The sequence below is a fragment of the Electrona antarctica genome (genome assembly GCF_951216825.1).
Source record: "Electrona antarctica genome assembly, contig: scaffold_204, whole genome shotgun sequence".
NCBI lineage: Eukaryota > Metazoa > Chordata > Actinopteri > Myctophiformes > Myctophidae > Electrona > Electrona antarctica.
Genome location: NW_027638295.1, coordinates 239,507 through 252,456, shown reverse-complemented (window position 1 = coordinate 252,456; position 12,950 = coordinate 239,507). Strand labels below are relative to the sequence as shown.

At 38.7% G+C, this 12,950-nt stretch overlaps 1 long non-coding RNA gene across 3 annotated transcripts; it reads right to left on the bottom strand.

Moving 5' to 3' along the window:
* Positions 1-404: 404 nt before the first annotated feature.
* LOC306918208 lies at positions 405-6,829 on the bottom strand. 3 transcript variants are annotated; one of them, XR_013789301.1, is made up of 3 exons: positions 6,711-6,829; positions 1,817-1,841; positions 405-828 (listed from the first exon to the last, which is right to left on the bottom strand). It is a non-coding gene; the product is annotated as an uncharacterized lncRNA (long non-coding RNA). The 3 variants fall into 3 exon arrangements; XR_013789302.1 differs by lacking the exon at positions 6,711-6,829 and adding an exon at positions 2,996-3,066 and having other exon boundaries at positions 1,817-1,847; XR_013789303.1 differs by lacking the exon at positions 6,711-6,829 and adding an exon at positions 2,024-2,101 and having other exon boundaries at positions 1,817-1,847.
* Between the last annotated feature and the right edge of the window lie 6,121 nt (positions 6,830-12,950).

Below are 12,950 nucleotides of genomic sequence, written 5' to 3'. Positions count from 1 at the left end.
GCATAAACTGTATCACTCAGGAATGTGGAAATGATAGTGTTTAGGTGGATGGATGTTTAACCAAACGGGAGTCAAAATTGTCTCACTCAAAAAGCTGTATCCAAGGTTTCAAAAGTTGTATATCAAGGCTTATGTATATCAAGGTTGTATCAGGGGTTGCATATCAGGGTTGCATCAAAAGTTGTATCAAGTTGTGTATCAGGGTTGCGTATAAGGGGTTGCGTTTAAGGGAGCAGAGCAAGATCTCTAGAGTTGCTCCCAACTCTGAGACTTCTCTGAGCGAGAGAGAGAGAAAGGGTAGAGACAAAAGACAGAGGCAGGGAGATAGCAGGGTTTGGGGTGTTGGATTAAGAGAAAAACAGGATCCACAGGAACCCAGGGTTCACTGCACAAGGTTTACCTGAAAGTTAGACATGTGTCTGATGTTTAACCAAACAGGAGTCAAAAGTGTCTCTCAAAAGTCGTTTAAACAAAAATGTCTCTCGTGTTGCAATAAAAATGTCTCAAAGATGGCTCAAAAAGCTGTATCCAAGGTTTCAAAAGTTGTATATCAAGGCTTATGTATATCAAGGTTGTATCAGGGGTTGCATATCAGGGTTGCATCAAAAGTTGTATCAAGTTGTGTATCAGGGTTGCGTATAAGGGGTTGCGTTTAAGGGAGCAGAGCAAGATCTCTAGAGTTGCTCCCAACTCTGAGACTTCTCTGAGCGAGAGAGAGAGAAAGGGTAGAGACAAAAGACAGAGGGAGGGAGATAGCAGGGTTTGGGGTGTTGGATTAAGAGAAAAACAGGATCCACTGGAACCCAGGGTTCACTGCACAAGGTTTACCTGAAAGAAAGAATATTCATAGTCACATTTAGTAGTACATCAGTAACATAAATGCATAACATGGCTGTCGGGAAGAAACCTCATAACTGGATTTTTGATTATTTCTTTTGGGGCATAAATCAGTGCTATTGAACACCCTTTACGTCTGTGTGTTGGTTAGAAAATATTGAACCAAAGGAAAGTAGTAAAAAGTGCTTTGGACAAAACCTCTCAACTCCATTGGACCCTCAAAATGTTTGCTAAAGCAACTAACTCCACCTCTCCCCCTCTCATGGAAGTCATTGACAATATATAAAGTTACAACACAAACTTTGATAGCATAAACAGTTTACAAAATCTCATTGCTTATACATCTTTCTTTGAGATTTACATTAGACAATTAAAAATCCGAACTTTTCTCCCCGATTCCGATCTTTTGAAAATCATGAGATTGGAGCCGATCACCTGATCAGGTCAACCCTTGTTATTACAATGTTTCTTTGCAGCAATTTGGCTAGCTGTTCGGAATCTTCCCCACAGGATTAATATGCCTTATGTAGTCAGTTACTGTACTGTATGGAATATGCAATTGCTAATTACATCAACCATATTATTCAATATTTAAAGTATAATTTGTGCTCCATCGTACAACAGCAGTGTGTGCTGCAAATAGCAGTTCTACAAGCTCACAACATGGCCATCTGGTTATCAGGTCACCACTTTGTCTCCTGGTCCCAGTCTGTGTCAAAGGGTCCCCAACTAAAACATCTGCCACCTCCACCATAAACAAGTATTTAAAAAAAGCTATATCTAAAGCTATAAATCTACAAATACACATGTCACGTTGTGAGCTTGTCGATCTGCTATTTTTATTAACCATACAGGGCTTAACTGGTTAACATGTTTGTTAAAGGTGTGTGTGTAATATCACTTACTGTACCATTAGTGCTTATAGTCAACTTGAATAAAAATAGTGTCAATATTGTCAGTGTTTTTAAGTAATACTTACTCAAGAGTAGATCAACAGCAACCAGCTAAGTCTGCAGAATGAAAAAGTAGAGAAAATCACCAATGAACATTTATCTCAGTACATCCATACAAAAGGGCCTGATTATTATTTTTTTCATGTGGGTAATTGCTCCCATCCCATAACGTTGCACATCACCGCAATATACAGAGTAAAGGTCCCTGCCCATTTCTAACTAAAAGGGCTTACATTGTAACAGCTTGCATTTAATCATTCTGGTCCAATTTAAAGGACCATATCCTCTGAGACACAGAGTGGGTAGACAGAAATGGTGTCATTTTATGAGGATTAGTGAGGACCACTGTAAGATAGGTTGACAGGTGGTCATTTATGGCAATGGTTCTCAAAGTGGGGTCAGGGTGGTGGAAACCCCCAGGGTTCCTTGAGGGGGTTCCCAGCAAAAAGAGTTAATGTAGCATCTAAATCAATGTAAGCACTTCAACATACTTTTATACATTGGCTATTTGAAAATAGCAATGAGCATGCATATCTGCTTAAAGAAAAGAAAAACAACAATGTTCCTGGCACAACATATTTTCACACTTGTCTATAGTCAAATCATCATCATCATCATCATCATACTATAATTCAGTCAATGTCTGAAGAGGTGTTGTGAGCTGAAAATCAGACCTGCAAGCTCACATTCTGGCCATAGCTTAGTGAGTAGAGGCCACCAGGTAAATTGAACGTCACCCGTTCACATCCCACATTGTGAGCTTGTAGATACATTTTCAGTGATTGACGATGCATACATCTGGGTTAAATCGTGAGGATTGTACAGTACGCAATGGCATTCCAATACAGTTTAGCGTTCAGTGATTCTCAACCTTTTTAACTTTATGGAACCCCCAGTTTGATCCAAATGTATCTATATCTCTGGGATCCCAATCTTCACTGTAAAATGCTGTGTCAATGTATTGCCCTGTGTGAAGTGTGGAAGAGAATGCAAATCCCACACCTGACACTTCACCAAAAGCAGAAAACCATAGACAAAAAGGTAGACGCATCTTCCGGCTCGGGGCCGTCTGAATCTCGAGGGAAGTTAATATGGAGGCAACGGGAGGCAATATTGGCAAGCTTTCCCCGAGATTCCAGTGATGTTTGGTAGGCCAATCATGACCATTTATCTGCTAACATTAAGCTGATACAGTTAATACTTACTCAGAAGGTAGGGTGGTGTCGTTTGATCTGCAGATTGAAGGAGATAGAAGAAATTAATCAGTTTGTAGTTGCTATACATGCAGAATTTGTATTTATTTATTTCCATTCTTTTCTTTTTTAATAAGAATTTGAAGGTCTTCAAAAACCGTAGGTTAGGTTTTAGAAGGCATTTTTAGAATTTACATCAGAGCTAAATTGATTAATTCAACAGTATAGAATACAATGTCTGATAACAAATAAAAGGCCAACAACTTAAATGACCGAATCTGCAACATGTTCTGTTCATTACCTGCATGATCAATGCATAGAACTCAGTAATATACCTCAGTAATTGTTTTGTGGCATCAGCTGGTAAACGGCACAGCTCTGTACAATTTAACTGATATTTCAGCATATGAGGTGTTGCATGCCGAATAAGGCTGATCTACAAGCACAGTGTGTTGCAAGCTTGTAGATCTGCTATTTTTGTCATACAATACTAATAAGGGACATTAGGCAGCAGGGGGGCCACAGCGTTCTACAGGGAGGGAGGAATAATGTGATGTTGGGTCACATTCTTGCTGCAGTCAAGTGAGTGGACTCAAGCAAATCCCAGTAACTAATAGCCACCACTGCTCCATGGACGGGCAACAGCTTCATGTCCATGTCTCACAGCACACGCACGCTAAAATGACTCCACATTTTACACCACAACTGCAAAGTACTCGGGCAAGGATATAGTCTTAGAAAAGACATGACCTATAGCAGGATCAGTAGATAGACTATACCAGTATTTTTGGACAATCCTCTTTACATCATTACATGTCAGAGAAAAAGTGGTAGACAATACAATGCTGGACTCTTTTGGCTGTGGCTGTTTTGAGGTCAATAGAGGGTATGCGTGTCATCATCATCAAACCCGGAAGTTATGCAGGAACGCCTACTGAGTGGCAAAAAACTACTTTCTGGCCATGACAGCCCATACATCCAAATAGAAAGAAAAGTATTTGATTGCTTTAAATGACGTTAAACGACATTAAACTGACTTTGTCACTCACTTTGCCACTCAATTTGCCATTCACTTTATGCGTGTGCATACGCTCTATAAACTGGTTCTGCTGGTGTTGCGTACCTTGTGTAGACAATCATTTAGAACCTAATTGTTATACAAGCTTGTTTTTCAAATGCCACCTTAAGCAACGTGCTTCTGACAGAGGCCTATTTCAGCAGGACATCAATTTCACCATTAAGACCGACATGCTGGAGTGACAGCGCAGCTCCCCAATGCATGCGATCTGCGACAAGACAGAGGGAGAGAGGATTTGCAGAATATCTTTGACTCTTTCCCTCTGCACGTGTGTATGCACACATGCGGCAGTTACACGCGCAGGCCCACAACACATGCAATCTGCAATGTGAGAGAGAGGGAGAGAGGGCAATGCATGCGATCTGCGACGAGACAGACAGGGAGAGAGAGGATTCACAAAATATCTTTGACTCCCTCTGCACGTGTGTGCGTATGCAACAGTTACACATTACATGTGTGTCCTGCTGAATATTTAATTGTTACACTGCTCCGTGCGGAATATCTTAGGACTCTTTCGCTCTACATGTGCTCTACTACTGTTCCCCTGCGTGTCTCCATTCAACAGTCGCTGCCTGTATGCAATGCAACACATTCTACATCAGCCCAATGGTGTTCAATTACTCTACACGGACCACCAGGCCCTACTCAATATCAAACAACTCCATTATATAACGACAAAGTACATTTAACACACAATTTCACATACATTGTGGGTGGTTGGTAGCTAGCCAATTAGCACCAATTCACGTTTTCACAATCTCCTACTGCACCTTGTTGCATATTTGAAACACCTCATCAACACTCAAGTGACGTTAGATTTGTCTGTGAGCAGACAGTGGCAACAGTGCGTCCCATGGAGAGTGGATTGACATTCAAGGGACCCTAGGGTCCCAAATACAGAACAGGTAACCGAACTGGAAAATAAACTACACAACATGCCCATGTATCTGCTAACATTAAGCTGATACAGTTAATACTTACTCAGATGTAGGCAGGGTATAGTCATTTCATCTGCAAAATGAAGGAGATAAAAAGAAGCAATTAATCAGTTGTTTATTTCCAATATAAAAAACACTGTTGCAAGTAAAAAGTCTATATTGATACAGTACCAAAGTAAAAAGTACTCAATTGTTTAAAAAAGAAAATAAATAGCCAATCTACAAGCTCACAACTCACCGTGATGCAAAGGAGGGGGGGGGGTGGGGGGTGAGAGGGAGAGAGAGAAAGACGGATGTTAGATACTCAGTTCTCAAAACCATGACATTGTTTTTAAACAACATACCAGAAAAAGTGCACGCAGCAGATCTACAAGGTCACAGCTATGACAAATGTACAATGACAGCAACATCTATTGTACATACTTGTAAACATTAATGTAGTAACTACAGCCTCACTGACACACAGAACGCTCTAAATGCAACATGGATAATTACATGAAGATTCCAGCTGTGTTATTATTAGCAAACAGTGGTGTCATGCTTGTAGCACAAAGTGGTAGTGGTACCAATTTTTGTTTCACGCGCACTCGCAGGTAGAGTGCACGCACATACTAGAATGTGTCCCCAAGGTGAGAAACGTGAGAAAATACTAAACACTGCTCCTTCGACAACAATAGGTCTGCCCCATTAGCACCTTTTTTGTACCAAGCTACAGAATGCTGCAGATGCATGCAAGTCGTGCCTATCAATGGTCTATGTGTGACCTGTTAAGTACCTACTGTAGGCTAGTCTGTAGTCACACAGGATGTGTTGACACCTGGGGTCCAGCTTTATCAACACAGTATTATGGTGCACAGTAACAGCAGCAACACACTCTACATACTACAGTTTTTGCTACTGTTTTATGGTGGTTTGAATTAATTAATTTGTCAGAGTTGACTCTCATACAGATACCCTAGCTCAGGGGTTCCCAAACTTTTTCATGTCAAGGACCCCCAAATTGACACCAATTAGTCCCCGGACCCCCAGTTGAAAAGATACAGGACCCCCAGTTTGACATGCATATTAACTACATTTAATGTCCTTTCTATCTCTGGGACCACCAATTTATATTGTAATTTAACTCTGAGTGTATACAAGGATTGTAACTCAGAGGTACAGACCCATAAGGGTCCATTTGGTTCCTAACTATCATTTAGCTGGGGACCCATTTCAACTCAAGGACCTCTAGGGGTCCCCGGACCCCACTTTGGGAACCACTGCTCTAGCTGTTCACGTGACATCACATCATTAAATTACTGTCGTACCGGGAGGAAAACAAACACTGCTAGCAAAGGGCTACTGTGTTAGCTGTTAGTTAATGACATGAAAACAACATATTCACAGATTAAAACCCGTTTAGTGCAATTAATTTATAAACGTGTATGACTCAACGTCATAACAGGCACACGCAGTGTTTGTGTTCCTCTTATGACGCATGGTAGCTAATTAGCCTGGTAGCTAATTGTTAGCACAATAAACACAAAAGCATGACATGACAAAAATGACAGCATTAGTACATAAACCAACGGGACAAAAACAAACTGTAATGGTGTCGGGTCTGTTGTTTAACAACGTGATGAACTGGGAGACACGCAATTTGTTCATTTAGGTGTTAAATTATAATTATATGTACTATACATGACAGAGCTGCGAACATTACGTTACTTACCAGTTCGGTCAGAACTCAAACAGGAAGTGAAGGGGTGGTGTTGCATTAAAAGCGGTCCGCGAGTGCTTGCAGTTAGGTTCCTACGACTCTGGTTCCTAGGGTTCTTCACAATATTTCCGTCATTCTTCAGTAAATGACTCTTTGGGAACGTCAAGATGTCTGTATTCAAGATGAATATTAAATGACTTGCAATTGTTTTATGAAGACATGACTTACAAATGGACGTATTGTTGTTGTTATTATTATTTGATAACCCAGCACACATTAAATTACATTAAGGTCCTCCATTTTCAATTCATATTAGAACATTTGTACAAATATACAATTATATGAAAAAATCACACTTGTGTGAAGTGAGGGGCACTCTTATCATACATCACATTTCGTGATCAGCCAATCAGTTGAGCAATTTCCGTGCTCAAACGGACAGACAGACATAGGCCAAATCCCAATTGCCTCCCTCAAGCCCTGAGCCCTGAACCCTCATTGACTTTAGTGACGTCAGCTGTAAGTGCTTGAGGGTGAGAGGCTGCGAGGGCTCCACATTGTTGTGAAGAAATGGGACAGCACTTTGAAGATGAGTCCGCCATTCATGACACTTTGCATCACTTTATTCACAGCCAGTGCCTACCTACATGCTTTGCCTATTTAGTATTTATACATGTCTATCACGTCTATTTTAGAATTTAAGCTGATCGTTTTATTATTAGTTTCATAAATACACTTTCCTGTGTGATAGGGGTTGTAATATTAATATATAATAATATTCATTATAAATTGCATTTCCATATTATTTTACTTTGCTCATTTCTCATCATGTTTCCCTTATTATTATTATTGTTATTAAATATATAGCATATCCTTCCATTCCGTCTCCCTTTGAGAACAGTGAGAAAGCACTATTGTGTTTGTTGACATTCTAACTGCGATACATAACTAATTTGCATACTTAAATGATTGACGTTCGGAGGATCCCCCTCATTCCCCTGGTAACGCTATGAACTGTGGGTAATTTATTTGCCAAAGTCAGCTAAAGTCAGCATCGATGCTGACTTTGGCAAAGGGCACATAAAGGGGCGGGGCTGAGCCCTCACTGACTTACCGATTTCAAATGGGACATCCCTCAAGCCCTCGCAGACTTCACATGAACGCGCAGCTAAGTCAGTGAGGGCTCATTGAGTCAGCAAGGGAGCGGATTGGGATTGGGCCATAGTCCTTCATTGCCATGCCCAGTTCCTGCTTACTGATGCATGTGTCCCTAGCGATGACATCAGGGAACGACAGTTTTCTGCTGCTTTGAGGCAGGATTCCAGAGAAGAAGGGAAGATATAACGTCATTGTCAGCTATTATAGGCTGTTAGCTGATAATAGCCTATATGACAGTTGATGAAAGTTTTAAAAAAAAATCACACCCGTGTGAACTGAGTGGTGCAGTGACGTCACACACTAACCATAGCAACCGGGCTCATCTGTACGTGGGGCCACGTACAGGTACACACATACACGGGTACAAACAAAGCTAGTTGTTGGAGTGGTTTGCACCAATCACACTTAGTGTGAAGTGAGAGGCGCTCTTATCATCATACATCATCATACATCATCACATTCCGTGCTCAGCCCATCAATTTACCACAAATTTTGCGGTACACATTCCCTACTCAGCCAATCAAATAATCACTATGGGGTACAGGTACACACAAACACACTAACCTGGGCATAGGAGGGGCTATCGTCCCTCAAAATGGGAAGAAATGGCCTACAGTGTGGAAAAATTGGCTTTTTTAGCAGGGCCAGTTTCAAATAGCAGCCCACCGTAAGTGCTCTTTGAGAGCGGTTATGAAGGAGTCTAGGAATTCACATATCTTTATTGGTAGAGTTTTCCACAACAATGTAATTGCTTCATTACTTAAGCCCTGCCCCTCTGTATTGCTATTGGCTGGCCTTTACACAGGTATACATTTTGTTTGCAGCATGCTACAGTCTTGAAATTTGGATTTAGACCATTATCAATAATCATTGTGTTTATGCTTTTAAAGATAGGCCTAGGCCTATATGTTATTTGACCCTTTTTTACATGTAAAAGTATGCTCTTTAATACAATTTCTGTTAAGCTCATTAGGCCTAATGCTTTTATATTTATGCTCCATTGATGTTTCTTTTTTACCTTTTCTTAATTAATCAATAATACATTGTAAAGCATTATTCATACATTACAAATCATTAGTAGACACAGTTATGACTTTACTTACTTTATTCTGCCACTTTTTGGGCATCATACTACTTCCACATACTTTATGCTAGAAATGTAGTTCAAACTTCAACATGTTCCGCTTTATGCAGTTATTTATGCTTATATTATTATTTTTTTACAATTTTTTATACTTTTTAACTTTTTGTACTTTTTTCCAGTGTTCAGACTTGGTGGGTGGTCCCACAGACACAGCTATAACTTTATACATTGCGTTTTTAGCGAGCCCACGCAGTTTCTACAGGAACTGCTTTCTAGTTGTGGGCTCGCAACAGCGAGCACACACTAGTTATTGCCAGTTTATATTTATACTTCTTCTTTATTCCAATTTCCGCCCTTTTTTCGTCCTCCTACTACTTTCACACACTTTATGCTAGAAATTTAGTTCAAACTTCAAACTGTTCAGCTCTCTGCAGTTATTTATGCTTGTATTTTTATTTTTACAATTGTTTATACTTTTTTAACTTTTAAACTTTTAAACTTTTTTTTACATTCTTTTATAATGAGAGTCGATGGGAGAAACGTCCCATTTTTCACAGTTGACTTTTTTGTGCTCTTATTACTCTGTCATACTTTCACTTTGAAACTCCATTCAAACTTTAAAATGTTCATCTATCTTTGAATTTTCATTGGTGAAAACGTTTTTTTGAAAATGTTTATACTTTTTAAAATATTTAACTTTATTTATAAAATGTTTCTCTCATAGACAATGTATGGGATGCAATCTCTAAATCCACCTCACTTTTGCACCCTCATTACTCTGGCATACTTTGTCGTAGAAACGTGATTTAAACTTTAGCTAGCTCACACGACTGTGGACTTTTTCGTGGTTCAAACCGTATTCGAATATGTTACACGGTTTTTCCGAAATCGCAGTTCAATCGCAGGCCGTTTCGCGTAATCAGTGTCCCCTTAGAGTGTGGGGCCTCCTTGAGTAGAGTGTGGAAACTGAAATTCTTTCCTTGGAAATTTACCAAACAAATTGTCGTCCCGGCCAAAATATTCACTTTACACGGATGTTCTTTGGTCATTTTGTAGCCACACATGTCCTCTTTCACACAATGTAACCACCAAAGCACAGATACATACAGAATGTGAACTACGGCCTTTTAAGTGACACAAATACAGTCAAGCTGCCCATTGACCTCCATTGTATAATTCTTACGAGGAAAGTATCGTGAAGACAATTCTTAACTCGCTCTTATAACCACATTTTCGATCGTACCAACACCACCATCGCACATGTTGTACCTCAATGTCTCAGGCCACTCAAAGTGAAACAAATATTTGCATTCGACTTTTACTTTTTGCGATAGAGCAATTTGTTCGGGCATAGGTTTTTCCCTATTCAGGCCCATTGAAATCTCCCAGTCATAGTGAAGCACTGTTTTACTCTCCCACAGCTGAGACATATAAGGGCTTAATTACAGGGCTGACATTAGAGTTACAAGATCTCAATGAGTTGCTCTGCGAAACCTTGTGAGCTTGTAAGTCTGCTATTTGTGCAATTAGGCTCTACACACAGTCACAGACACACGCATGCATGCACACGCACACGCACCCACGTGCACGCACACGCACGCACGCACACACACACACACAAAAACCCTGTCTTTTGCTTGCAGCATGCTACAGTCTTGCAATTTGCTCCATGGGCTTAGACCACCAATAGGAGCACGCTGTACTTAATTAATTGCTTAAGCCCCGCCCTTCTGTCTTCCCATTGGCTGGCCTTTACACAGCTCTAACTTTTGTTTGCAGCATGATACAGTCCTGAAAATTTGTTTATGGACTTACACCACCAATAGGAACACTATAATAATTAAAAAAAAAAAAAAAAAAACTTTTTTTTTTTTTTAAACTTTTTTTTTTTTTTACTTTTTTTTTTTTAAACTTTTTTTTTTTAAACTTTTTTTTTTTTTAACTTTTTTTAAAAACTTAAAAATAAAAAACTTAAAAAAGAAAACTTAAAAATGAAAAACTTAAAAAAAACTTAAAAGAAAAAAAAACTTTTAAAAACATATTTTTTTTGTAAACTTTTTTTTTGTTAACTTTTTTTTTTTTTTTTAACTTTTTTTTTAAAACCTTTTTTTTTTTAAACTTTTTTTTTTTTAACTTTTCTTTTTTTTATTTTATTTTTTTACCTTTTTTTTTTTTAAACTTTTTTTTTTTAACTTTTTTAAAAAACTTTTTTTTTTTAAACTTTTTTTTTTTTTAAACTTCTTTTTCTTTTAAACTTTTTTTTTTAAAAACTTTTTTTTTTAAAAACTTTTTTTTTTTAAACTTAAAAAAAAACTTAAAAAAGAAAACTTAAAAATGAAAAACCAGTGTTCAGACTTGGTGGGTGGTCCCACAGACACAGCTATAACTTTATACATTGCGTTTTTAGCGAGCCCACGCAGTTTCTACAGGAACTGCTTTCTAGTTATACTTCTTTATTCCAATTTCCGCCCTTTTTTCGTCCTCCTACTACTTTCACACACTTTATGCTAGAAATTTAGTTCAAACTTCAAACTGTTCAGCTCTCTGCAGTTATTTATGCTTGTATTTTTATTTTTACAATTGTTTATACTTTTTTAACTTTTAAACTTTTAAACTTTTTTTTACATTCTTTTATAATGAGAGTCGATGGGAGAAACGTCCCATTTTTCACAGTTGACTTTTTTGTGCTCTTATTACTCTGTCATACTTTCACTTTGAAACTCCATTCAAACTTTAAAATGTTCATCTATCTTTGAATTTTCATTGGTGAAAACGTTTTTTTGAAAATGTTTATACTTTTTAAAATATTTAACTTTATTTATAAAATGTTTCTCTCATAGACAATGTATGGGATGCAATCTCTAAATCCACCTCACTTTTGCACCCTCATTACTCTGGCATACTTTGTCGTAGAAACGTGATTTAAACTTTAGCTAGCTCACACGACTGTGGACTTTTTCGTGGTTCAAACCGTATTCGAATATGTTACACGGTTTTTCTGAAATCGCAGTTCAATCGCAGGCCGTTTCGCCTAATCAGTGTCCCCTTAGAGTGCGGGGCCTCCTTGAGTAGAGTGTGGAAACTGAAATGCTTCCCTCGGAAATCTACCAAACAAATTGTCGTCCTGGCCAAAATATTCACTTTACACGGATGTTCTTTGGTCATTTTGTAGCCACACATGTCCTCTTTCACACAATGTAACCACCAAAGCACAGATACATACAGAATGTGAACTACGGCCTTTTAAGTGACACAAATACAGTCAAGCTGCCCATTGACCTCCATTGTATAATTCTTACGAGGAAAGTATCGTGAAGACAATTCTTAACTCGCTCTTATAACCACATTTTCGATCGTACCAACACCACCATCGCACATGTTGTACCTCAATGTCTCAGGCCACTCAAAGTGAAAAAGATATTTGCATTCGACTTTTACTTTTTGCGATAGAGCAATTTGTTCGGGCATAGGTTTTTCCCTATTCAGGCCCATTGAAATCTCCCAGTCATAGTGAAGCACTGTTTTACTCTCCCACAGCTGAGACATATAAGGGCTTAATTACAGGGCTGACATTAGAGTTACAAGATCTCAATGAGTTGCTCTGTGAAACCTTGTGAGCTTGTAGGTCTGCTATTTGTGCAATTAGGCTCTACACACAGTCACAGACACACGCATGCATGCACACGCACGCACACGCACGCACACGCACGCACGCACACACACACACACAAAAACCCTGTCTTTTGCTTGCAGCATGCTACAGTCTTGCAATTTGCTCCATGGGCTTAGACCACCAATAGGAGCACGCTGTACTTAATTAATTGCTTAAGCCCCGCCCTTCTGTCTTCCCATTGGCTGGCCTTTACACAGCTCTAACTTTTGTTTGCAGCATGATACAGTCCTGAAAATTTGTTTATGGACTTACACCACCAATAGGAACACTATAATATTTTTTTTTTTAAATATTAAAAACTTTTTTTTTTTTAAATTTTTTTTTTTTAAAACTTTTT